At 45.4% G+C, this 12,340-nt stretch overlaps 1 protein-coding gene across 1 annotated transcript in view; it reads left to right on the top strand.

Annotated features, from left to right (window-relative positions):
- Window positions 1-12,340, top strand: part of TNFRSF8 (tumor necrosis factor receptor superfamily, member 8) — an 82,726-nt gene that overhangs the window by 29,570 nt on the left and 40,816 nt on the right. The window contains exon 3 of the mRNA XM_011996569.1: window positions 6,710-6,826. The gene's annotated coding sequence lies outside the window, so the exon portion shown is untranslated. The remainder of the gene's footprint in view (window positions 1-6,709; window positions 6,827-12,340) is intronic.

The following is a 12,340-nucleotide window of genomic DNA, read 5'->3' as shown; positions in this document are numbered from 1 at the left end:
CCACCCATCTACCCATCCATCTACCCACCCACCCATCTACTCACTCATCCACTGTTCTTCCACCCACTCAGTCATCCACTGTTCTTCCACCCATCCATCCATCCACCCATCTACCCACCCATCCACCCTTCATCCATCCATCCATCCATCCATCCACCCACCCACCTACCCACTCATCCATCCACTCACCACTCATCCATCCATTCACCACTCATCCATCCACTCACCCACTCATCCATCCACCCACCCACTCATCCATCCACTCACCCACTCATCCAACCACCCACCCACTCATCCACCTACTCATTTATCCATTCACCTACCCACTCACTCATCCATCCATCCACCCACCAACCTACTCATCCACCCATCTACCCATCTTCCCACCCATCCACCACTCATCTATCTATCCACCCATCCACCCATCCACCCACCTACCCACTCATCCATTTACCCACCTATCCACCCACTCATTCATTCATTGATTCACCCAATATGTTCTGTGTGTTTGCATTCTATCAGACCCTAGAGATTCAACCATGGGGGGCGGGGCAGCTATCATCTTGCCCTCACAAACTCAATCTCAATAAGACAAATATTATACCAGTTTGAGACTTTTCTATCTGCCTGTAAGAAAAGGGGGTACCATAGTTTGAATTCCCCCAGAAGTAGACTGTTATGGGCTGAATTGTGCCCCCCCACCACCAATTCCTATGCTGAAGTCTTAACCCCAGAATCTCAGAATGTGACCTTATTTGGAGATGGGGTCTTTAAAAAGGCAATTGAGTTAAAATAAGTTCACTAGGATAGGCCCAAATCCAATATGACTGGTGCCTTTATAAGAGGAAATTAGGACACAGATATACACAGAGGCAAGACTGTGGGAGGCCATGGGGAACACAGTCCATCTATAAGTCAAAGAGAAAGAACTCAGAAGAAACTAGCCCTGTGCATACCTTGATTTTGGACTTCTGGCCTCAAAAACTGACTATGAATTTCTGTTGTTTAAGCCACGCTGTCTGTGGTAGTTTGTTATGGCAGCCTGAGCAGACTGATGCACAGACTTTGAGGCAAAGATCTGAGTACAGTTAGTGATGCCTGGAAACACCAATTTGGAAGTAGGGAAGTGGCAGAGGGACGGGAAGGCAGCTTATAAAGTTGTGTTAGAAAGATAGTTACTGCTGTGGGCAACTGGGGCTTAATCCCTCTGGGGGCCTCTGGGAGCCACTGCGGAACAGCTGAGGGCTGAGGGAGCTGGGGTATTTATATGCCAACGCCCATTAACCATTGGTGGAGCTGCTCCTGGGGTGGTACCTCTTGGTAGGTCTGGTCTGCTGCACCCTGGCAGAGCAGGCTGTGGGTGTTCTGAGAGGGTGACTTTAAAGGGACCCAGAGAGAGGAGCTGGGTGGGGTCAGATGATCAGGAAAGTTCCATGAGAAGATGGTATTTCAGCCTGATCTGGCTGGGCATGAAGGGTTCCCAGTGGGCGGAAGTGGAGATGGAGAAGCCACTTAGCCTGCAGGAAGAACATTTGTGTTAGTTTGCCGGGGCTGCCGTAACAAAGTACCACAGGCTGAGTGGCTTAAACCAGTGGTCCCCAACCTTTTTGGCACCAGGGACTGGTTTCGTGGAAGACGATCTTTCCACGAAGTGGGGTCAGGGATGGTTTTGAGATGAAACGGTTCCATCTCAGATCATCAGGCATTAGTCTCATGAGGAGCGCGCAACCTAGATCCCTTGCGTGTGCAGTTCACAATAGGGTTTGCGCTCCTATGAGAATCTAATGCTGCCACTGATCTGTTAGGAGGTGGGGCCCAGGAGTTAATGCTTGCTCACTGTCACTCACCTCCTGCTGTGTGGCCCCATTCCTAACAGGCCATGGACTGGTACTGGTCCCCAGCTGGCTTAAACAACAGAGATGTATTGTCTTGTACTTCTGGAGGCCAGAAGTTGTAGATCAGGATGTTGACAAGGCCATTCTCCCTCTCAAGGCTCTAGGGAAAGACTTGGCTTCTCTCTCAACTTCCAGTAGTTTCTTAGTTTGTGGCAGCATCACTCCAGTCTTCACATGGCGTTCTCCCTATGTACATGTCTGTCTCTGTGTCCAAATTTCCCCTTTTCTTATTTATTTTATTTCATCTGTACTGTATTGTATTGTTTTAGAGACAGGGTTTTGCTCTGTCACCCAGGCTGGAGTGCAGTGGCACGATCATAGCCCACTGCAACCTCTAACTCCTGGGCTCAAGTGATCTTCCCACCTCAGCCTTTCTGAGTAGCTAGGAGTACAAGTGTGTACATCACACTCAGCTAATTTTCTATTGTTGTAGATGGGGTCTTGCCATGTTGCCCAGACTAGTCTCAAACTCCTGGCCTCAAGTGATCCTCCCACTTCGGCCTCCTAAAGTGTTGGGATTACAGGCATGAGGCACCGTGCCTGACAATGTCTAAATTTCCCCTTTTCTTTTTCTTTTTTTTTTTTTGAGATGGAGTTTCCCTCTGTTGCCCAGGCTGGAGTGCAGTGGTGTAATCTCAGCTCACTGCAACCTCCACCTCCCAGGTTCAAGTGATTTTCCTGCCCCAGCCTCCTGAGTAGCTGGGATTACAGGGACATGCCACCATGCCCGGCTAATTTTTGTATTTTTAGTAGAGATGGGGTTTCACTATGTTGGCCAGGCTGGTCTCAAACTCCTGACCTCAGGTGATTCGTCCGCCTCAGCCTCCCAAAGTCCTGGGATTACAAGCGTGAGCCACCGCACTGGCCACATTTCCCCTTTTCATGAGAACACCAGTCAGATTGGATTAGGCCCACCCTAGTGACTTCATTTTAACTGGATTGCCTCTTTAAAGCCCCTATCTCCAAATAAAATCACATTCTGAGGTACTGGGGGTTAGGATTCTAGAATATCTTTTTTGGGGAGAGACACAGTTTAATCCATATCGACATTCAGGATGTATGAGGGATGTCAGAGAAAAGACCAAGATGCCCAGACTGGCTGCAGTAGAGAGGGCGTGAAGTGAGCAGTGTACTAGAATGCCAGACTGGGAAGGTGGAGGCACCGTGTGAGGCCTGGGAGTGCAGGCTGGGGAATGCCGTATGAATTAGGTTGACAGAACATGTTTTAATGAAATATGTGTGAGGCCCTATGATAGGGGAGGCATTGGTGAGTGGACATGGAAAGACTCATCCTCAAGGAGCTGACTTTTTTTTTTTTGAGACAGGGTCTTGCTTTGTTGCCCAGGCTGGAGTGCAGTGGTGCAATCTCTGCTCACTGCAACCTCTGCCTCCTGGGTTCAAGTGATTCTCCTGCCTCAGCCTCCCGAGTAGCTGGGATTACAGGTGTGCACCACCACGCCTGGCTAATTTTTGTATTTTCAGTAGAGACGAGGTTTCACCGTGTTAGCCAGGCTGGTCTCAAACTCCTGACCTCAAATGATCCGCCTGGGCCAGGTGCAGTGGCTCACGCCTGTAATCCCAGCACTTTGGAAGGTCAAGGTGGGCGGATCATGAGATCAGGAGATCGAGACCATCTTGGCTAACACGGTGAAACCCCATCTCTACTAAAAATACAAACAATTAACCGGGTGTGGTGGTGATTGCCTGTAATCCCAGCTGAGGCAGGAGAATCTCTTGAACGTGGGAGGCGGAGGTTGCTGTGAGCTGAGATCCTGCCACTGCACTCCAGCCTGGGCAACAGAGCAAAACTCTGTATCAAAAAGAAAATAAAAATAAAAATAAAATAAAAGACTCGCCCGCCTCAGCCTTCCAAAGTGCTAGGATTACAGGCGTGAGCCACTGCACCCGATGGAGCTGACGTTCTTATGGGGAATTAGACACTGTGAAGACTGAGCTCACAAATAAATGTGTGATTATGACAGTTAGGTGTTGAAAGGCAAGGAAATGAGTCTTTGTTTTTACTGGGAATCACGACCAAGGCTCTGAGACAGTGATGCTTTGATTATGATGTGAAGGCTGAGTGGGAGTTACTAGGGGAGAGGAGTATTCCTGGCAGAGGACCAGCTTGTGCAAAGGCCCTGGGGTGGCAGAAGGGAGCATGGCCCCTTTAGGGAACAGGGGAGGCCAGTGTGGCTACAGATGAACGGGCAAGGCGGACATAGGTGAGCCGAACCTCACTGGCCATGGTAAGGACCCATCCTGGGAGCCATGAGAAGCCTTTGAAAGTTTTCAGCAAGGAATGATGGGGTCATATTTACCTCTCGGAAAGACTACTGGGGAGCTACTGAAGTGTCTGAGTTAGAAAGCGACAGCCATGAAGCTAGTTTTTTTGTTTTTTTGTTTTTGAGATGGAGTCTCACTCTATCGCCCAGGCTGGAGTGCAGTGACATGATCTCGGCTCACTGCAACCTCTGCCTCCCAGTTTCAAGCAATTCTCCTGCCTCAGCCTCCTGAGTAACTGGGATTACAAGCATGTACCACCACGCCCAGCTAATTTTTAATAGAGACGGGGTTTCGCCATGTTGGCCAGGCTGGTCTTGAACTTATGACCTCAAATGATCCATGCGCCTCGGCCTCCCAAAGTGCTGGGATTACAGGTTTGACCCACTGTGCCCGGTCTGAAGTTAGTATTTTTGAGAGGTTCTTGTGTGTTGTACTAGGGCAGAGGTGCTTACCCTGGGGTCCGTGGACTCTCAAAGGTAGATTTCACGGGGATCATGAACCTGAATGGATTCAATTATTTTAATTAGCTTCTAGCTAAAATTCCCTTATGAATTCCTCCCATTATGAATTAAGGCAACAAAGCATAGTGGTAATTGGAGTACACAGCTCTGTCATCAGCAGAAATCATAGATATTCTCATATTCTATTACAGTGGCTGCAGATGTTGTGAAATGTTGTTTGGACTCATCACTGCTTTGAAACTATGGAGTTATTTTATCCTATTATCTAATGAGTTTACAAAGAATCACATGTTACTGTGTCTTTTTTTTTTTTTTTTTTTTTATGGAGTTTTGCGCCTGTTGCCCAGGCTGGAGTGCAATGGCGTGATCCCAGCTCATTGCAACTTCCGCCTCCCGGGTTTAAGTGATTCTCCTGCCTCAGCCTCCCAAGTAGCTGAGATTACAGGTGCCTGCCATGACACCCGGCTAATTTTTGTATTTTTAGTGGAGATGGTGTTTCACCATGTTGACCAGGCTGGTCTTGAACTCCTGACCTCATGTGATCCACCCGCCTCGGCCTCCCAAAGTGCTGGGGTTACAGGCGTGAGCCACCGCGCCCGACCTGTTACTATATCTTATGTTATTAGGTTTAATGCTTTGATAACCATATTCTAATATAGTTGGATTCCTCTGTATTCCTACATATTCTATTTATGAATTCATGATTCTGTGCAGTGTCCACAGACTTCCTTAGAATGATTGGGGCACAAGAAATATTGGGAACCCCCTGGTCTAGATTATTTTCACTGTAACTGGCAAAAGGGCTCAAATAAGACAAAAGACAAATAATTGGCTCCGTAACAGGGAAGTCCATGAACACCCTACATTCAGATGTTTGAATTATGTCCTCAGGAGCCCATTTCTCTCCAACTCTGGCTTCTGTTGGCTTCTGAGTCACCTCCTTGTTTGGCAAGTCCTGCCCACACCATGCCCAGCTTAGGCAGTGATGACCTGGGCAGCTCTGGGCTTACCCGGCCCTTTCAGCCAGGAATCCAGTAGATACTGGATTTTTATCCAGCTTATTGGCTGGCATGCCTGGGTCATGTGCCCATACTAAACCAATCACAGTGGTGAGGAACATGGAGTACTCTGATTGGCCTGCTTGGGTCATGTGGCACTCGAGACAATTATATTAATGGGAAGAAGTATTCTGATTGGCCTGCTTGGGTCATGTGCTCATCCTGGAAGCAAGGTAGGCAGCGATTGCTGGATGACTTGTGTATCTCCAAATCAGGCTGGATTAGGGTCCTCGTGACAGGGGTGTCCAATCTGTTGGCTTCCCTGGGCCACATTGGAAGAAGTGAATTTAGTCTAACACTAAGGATAGTGTTTTAGCTCTTAACTGACGAGCAAAAAAAAAAAAAAAAAAAAAAAAAAAAAAAAAAAAAAAAACTCATAATGTTTTAAGAAAGTTGCTGAGTTTGCGTTGGGCCTCATTCAAAACTGTCCTGGATCGAATGCGGCCCGTCCTGCGTTGGACAAGCTTGGTCTAGACTTTCATGGTCTAAAGTTATGACTCCGCTAATTCCTGCAGTGAGATAAGATCCCTGCAGAGAATGACAACCAGTGCTCATGTAGGGCTTGTTGGGTGCCAGGGACTGCTGTAGTACTTTATACATATTTATCTTAGCAGTCCATTCAGTCCTTCCAAGAACACTAGGAGGTAGGTCCTATTACTAACTTAATAGTGCTAAATATATACACTTACTATGTACCCCCGCCACCCCCCCCCACCCCACAAAACAGCGCTGACAAGGTCATTATCATGCAATTGGCAAATGGCAGCCCTAGAATCCCAGGCCCAGCTCTCTATAACTATCTTGCTTTTCCTTGCCTGCTAGGGGCTCTTAGGCTAGAGTTGCCCCTCCTGGGTGTCAGGGCTTCCATCCATAGCACAAGAATTGGACTGACACATTTCGCGGGTTGGAGGTGGAACTGGGAGGCGCTTCAGGGATGAGAGGTGTGGGGCATCGGGTTGTAAGGCCTTTGCTAAGTCAGCCTGGTTTGGAGCTTCTCTGTTTCTTTTTCAAGGGCTGTTCCCGACACAGCAGTGCCCACAGAGGCCTGCTGACTGCAGGAAGCAGTGTGAACCTGACTACTACCTGGATGAGGCCGGCCGCTGTACGGCCTGCGTGAGTTGTTCTCGAGGTAAGGGCCCTTGTTCTCTCTCCAGGGCCTCCTTCTAGGGAGCATGAGGGGTCCTCAGAGGAGAGATGAAGAATCTGGAAGGTGGAGAGCATCATGATATGACGTCTGTTCTCTGAATTGTCCTCCTGGTACCTCAGTTTACCTCTCTGCGTTTGTGATTTGGTATCAGCCATGACCTTTTGCGTCCATACTCTCACAGAGACTTAATGTTCATGTTCCCTGAAGGAGAAGACTCACATTTTTTTTAGTTTAATCCTCACCACGGCCCTAGGGAGGATTTCTTGCTTATCCTTGCTTTACAATGAGGAATTTGAGGATAGTGAGGTTAAGGGCCTTTCCAAAGTTACAGAACTCTGGTAAGTGGCAGAACTGGAGTTTGAGTTGTGGCCTGACGCCAAGAGCTGTGTACTTTTCCTAGGACCACAGGACTTCCAGGGAAACTGTTTCAATATGACCTTTTATTGTTAATTTCTTTTTTTTTTTTTAGAGTAAAGTGAAAGCAAGTTTATTAAGAAAGTAAAGGAATAAAAGAATGGCTACTCCATAGACAGAGCAGCCGTTAATTTCTTATTATGGTTAGAGAATGCGGTCTGTGTGCTAGCTAGTGTTTATTTTTGTGTGGATTTTTTTGGGGGGCAGGGTGGGGGAAATTTGTTGAGATATTTTTATGGTCTAATAATAATAAATGATCACATATTTTCAGAGTGTTCAGTGTGTGGGTGTTTTAAAATGTGTATTCTGTTTGTTGCGTATGAAGTTCTCTATGTATCTATTAAGTTAAGCTTGTTAATTGTTATTTAAATAATATGTACCCTTATTTACTTTTATCACCTTTATTTGTGAGCGATATGTTAAAATCTTATCTCCCAGTACACTTGTTCATCTATTAGATTTTCATTGTGTTCTATTTTTGCTTCATATATGTCAAAGCTATGTTATTAGCTACATAAATGTTCATGAATATTATGTGCTTTGTGGGTTGGGCTTTTTGTCCACATGAATATACCTCTCCATTCCTTGTAATGCCTTTTCCCTTAATTTCACATTTATTTGACAGTAATATTGCTATTCCTTCCTGGAAGAAGTAGCAAGGGTTAAAAAGAAAGAAGAGTAATAATAATACTGCCATTTCTTCTTTCTTTACATTAACATTTATCTGGTATATCTTTGAATTTCTAAAATTAATGACTGCATTTTATGAAATGAAAATTATAAACATTGATTATTTAAAATTCAAGCAATACAAAGAGTGTAAGGAAGAAAACAAACATTGCCTTCCCCAGCCCTCCATCTATAGACAACTACTATTATCATTAGATGGTTGACATGCTTCTCTACCTCTCTGTATAAAGATAGGTAGGTTAGTAACCAGGCAGGCTGTACACACATACAAAGAAGGAATTTTAAGAGAATGGCAACATCTTATTTATGACATTAAAATGATAATATTTAATTTTGATCAAAAGTATCAGAAAAAGAAACCAAAGTGAAACAGAAGAATGCCAGACCTCAGTCAGATTAATGTATTTTCAGCAGAAGATATTGCAGTTCCTTTAAAAAAAAAAACCCTCTAAAATTAAGAAAGGAGATTATGAAAATCAGTAAGTGGTTAATAATCATTTCAGGAACTACTGTCTCTTGCGGTAAAGGTACAATCTGCTTATTTCGAGTTTTGGACAGTAGAGAATAGATTGACTCCCTGTAACAAAGAACAGAGCAATTATTTTTCCCCACCTCCTCATCCTCTTCCTGACTTTTATTGCTTACACAATTTTTACTTTGTCGTAATCTATAATGTTTATATCCTCATCTGCAACCATAAGCCCCTTGGCATGTTAGCCTGAAAATTTTTTATTATTCATGATGAGTTTATTTGGCACAATTTCTCCATTCCTGAGTTTTTCACTTCGATTCATCATTTGAGTGATTGGATTACACTGTCAGGTGGATTTTTCAAGAAGGGCTCAATATTCTCTGAGTTATTTCCTGTTTGAGGATGCTTGTCTGTTGCTTATATTTTTGTTCTCTTTTTTACTTTTTGAGACAGAGTCTGACTCTGTCGCCCAGGCTGGAGTGCAGTGGTGCGATCTCGGCTCACTACAACCTCCACCTCCTGGGTTCAAGCGATTCTTCTGCCTCAGTCTCCTGAGTAGCTGAGATTACAGGGATGTGCCACCACGTCTGGCTAATTTTTGTATTTTTAGTAGAGATGGGGTTTCATCATGTTGCCCGGGCTGGTCTCAAACTCCTGACCTCAAGTGATCCACCCGCCTCAGCCTCCCAAAGTGTTGGGATTACAGGCGTGAGCCACCACGCCCGGCCCAATTTCTTTCTTTACATTTTAAGACAGGGTCTCACTTTGTTGTCCAGGCTGGCCTTAAACTCCAGGGCTCAAGTGTTCCTCCTGCCTCGGCCTCCCGAGTAGCTGGGGCTGCAGGTGCATACCGCTGCACCCAACTTACAATTTTTTTGTGTATCTCTGAGGATATAAATTATAGTCATGCATTGCTTAATGACAGGAATACATTCTGACAAATGTGTCAGGCAATTCTGTCATTGTGCAAACATCCTAGAGTAGTGTACTTACACACACCTACATGATGTAGCCTACTGCGCACCTAGGCTCTATGGCAGATCCTTTTGCTCCTAAGCTACAAATCTGCACAGCACACGACTGTCCTGAATACTGTAGGCAACTGTGACACAATAGTAAGTATCTGTGTATCTAAACGTAGAAAAGGTGCAGTAAAAATACGATATAGGCCGGGCGCAGTGGCTCACACCTGTAATCCCAGCACTTTGGGAGGCCGAGGCGGGTGGATCACCTGAGGTCAGGAGTTCGAGACCAGCCTGGCCAGCATGGCGAAACCCCATGTCTACTAAAAATACAAAAATTAGCCAGGTGTGGTGGCACGTGCCTGTAGTCCCAGCTACTCGGGGGGCTGAAGCAGGAGAATCGCTTGAACCTGGGAGGCAGAGGTTGCCGTGCACCAAGATTATGCCACTGTACTCCAGCCTGGGTGACAGAGCGAGGCACCATCTTAAAAAAAAAAAAAGGCATGAAATATAAAAAATGGCACATTTATACAGGGCACTTACCATGAATGGAACTTGCAGGACACGAAGTTGTTCTGGGTGAGTCAATGAGTAAGTGGTGGGTGAGTGTGATGGCCTAGGGCATTACTATACACTATATAGTACACTTTATCAATGCCGTACTTTATCAATGCCGTACACTTAGGCTACACTAAATTTATAAGACATATTTTTCTTTCTTCAATAATATATTAAACAACTTTTTCACTTTATAAACTTTAACTTTTTAAACTTTGGCTCTTTTCTAATAACACTTAGCTTAAAGCGCAAACACATTGTACAGCTGTACAAAAATATTTTCTTTATAGCCTTATTCAATACACTCTTTTATATTTTAAAATTTTATTATTTTTAACATTTTTAAGTTATATGCTGAGACACAAACACTTACATTATCCGAGGCAGGATCATCGGAATCACTGTCTTCCTCCTCTGAATCTTGTCCCATTGGCAGGGTGCAGTGGCTTACACCTGTAATCCCAGCACTTTGGGAGGCCGAGGTGGGCAGATCACTTGAGGTCAGGAGTCCAAGACCAGCCTGGTCAACATGGTGAAATCCCGTTTCTACTAAAAATATAAAAATTAGCTGGGTATGTTGGCATGCGCCTGTAATCCCAGCTAATCAGGAGGCTGAGGCAGGAGAATCGCTTGAACCTGGGAGGCAGAGGTTACAATGAGCCGAGATTGCACCACTGCACTCCAGCCTGGATGACAGAACGAGACTCTGTCTCAAAAAAAAAAAAAAGAAAGAAAGAAAAAGATAAAAAGAAATGAATCTTGTCCCATTGGAAGGTCTTCAGGGGCGGTAACATGCATGGAGTGCCATCTCCTATGGTGACAATGACTTCTTCTGGAGATCTCCTGAAGGGCTTATCTGAGGCTGTATTACAATTAACTTTTTTTTTTTTTCTTTTTTTAAATAAGTGAGAGTACAAGAATTGGACTGACATATTTTGGGAGTTAGAGGTGGAGCTGGGAGGGGCTTCAGGGATTATCTAAAATAATGATAAGGCCAGGCTTGGTGGCTCATGCCTGCAGTCTCAGCACTTCGGGAGGCCAGCCTGGGAGGATCGCTTGAGGTCAGGAGTTTGAGACCCGCCGGGCAACACAGCAAGACCCCCATCTCTACAAAAAATAAAATAAATTAGCTGGGCGTGGTGGCATGTGCCTGTAGTCCCAGCTACTCAGGAGGCTGAGGTGGGAGGATTGCTTGAGCGTAGGAGGTTGAGCCTGCAGTGATCTGTGATCGTGCCACTGCACTCCAGCCTGGGCAACACAGCAAGACCCTGTTTAAAAAAAAAAGTGATAAAAAGTATAGTACTGTAAGTACATAAACCAGCAATATAGCTTTTTATTATCATTATCAAGTATTACGTACTATCCATAATTGCATGTGCTATGCAGCACTTTTATAGAACTGGCAGTGCAGTAGGTTTGTTTACACCAACTTCTCCACAAACACAGGAGTAAAGTGTGTGCTGTGACCTTGCTATGGCTATGACATCACTAGGCAATAAGAATTTTTCAGCTCCATTATAATCTCTCTCTCTTTTTTTTTTTTTGAGATGGAATCCCACTCTGTTGCCCAGGCTGGAGTGCAATGGTACAATCTCGGCTCCCTGCAACCTGGGTTCAAGCGATTCTCCTGTCTCAGCCTCTCGAGTAGCTGGGATTACAGGCATGTACCACCACGCCTGGCTAACTTTTGTATTTTTTTAATAGAGGTGGGGTTCCACCATGTTGGCCAGGCTGATCTTGAACTCCTGACCTCAGGTTATCCGCCTTCCTCAACCTTCCACAGTGCTGGGATTACAGGTGTGAGCCACTGTGCCCGGCCTCCATTATGATCTTATGGGACCATCATCATGTACAGCATCCATCGTTGACCGAAGCGTTGCTCTGCCGTGCGTGAATGTATCGTTTCTAATGTTTTGTTCTGTTTTTCCTCTTTTCTGCCTCCTTGAGTGTTAGTTCTCTTTGCATTCAGACCTCCTCTTCCTTGGCGCTGGTTTTCCTCTGATGTTTGGTGACTTCTAGTTCTGTGCACATCGTATCTCATGATGTGGGCGGTCTGCAAATGGAGCCTCTGAAACCCACCTCTAAGGGCCGTAGGGCTCAGGTGGGGCTGCAGTAGTCTCTTTGCGGGGAGACGCGTGGCCTCTGCTGTGTGGCATGAGTCCATGAGGGGCTACCCAGAGCCTTCCCCTCTTCTTCAGTGAGTCCTCCTTGGCTGTATTCTGGGCTGTGGTCTCCTTTGCTCTGATCTCCTCTGTCCTCTGCCTTCCATATTTCGGGGAGTTGTCTTCATTTCGGATCTGCCAAAGTTGCCCCTTCTTGGTCTCCAGGCCTGTTACACATTAATTATTAGTTTTACCATTGCTATTTTGTTGTTGTTATTGTTTTTTTTTTTTTTTTTTT

This window comes from Mandrillus leucophaeus, unplaced genomic scaffold (assembly GCF_000951045.1).
Source record: "Mandrillus leucophaeus isolate KB7577 unplaced genomic scaffold, Mleu.le_1.0 Scaffold52, whole genome shotgun sequence".
Lineage (NCBI taxonomy): Eukaryota > Metazoa > Chordata > Mammalia > Primates > Cercopithecidae > Mandrillus > Mandrillus leucophaeus.
The sequence above is the reverse complement of the archived record's forward strand: the minus strand, read 5'-3'. Positions and strand labels throughout refer to the sequence as shown.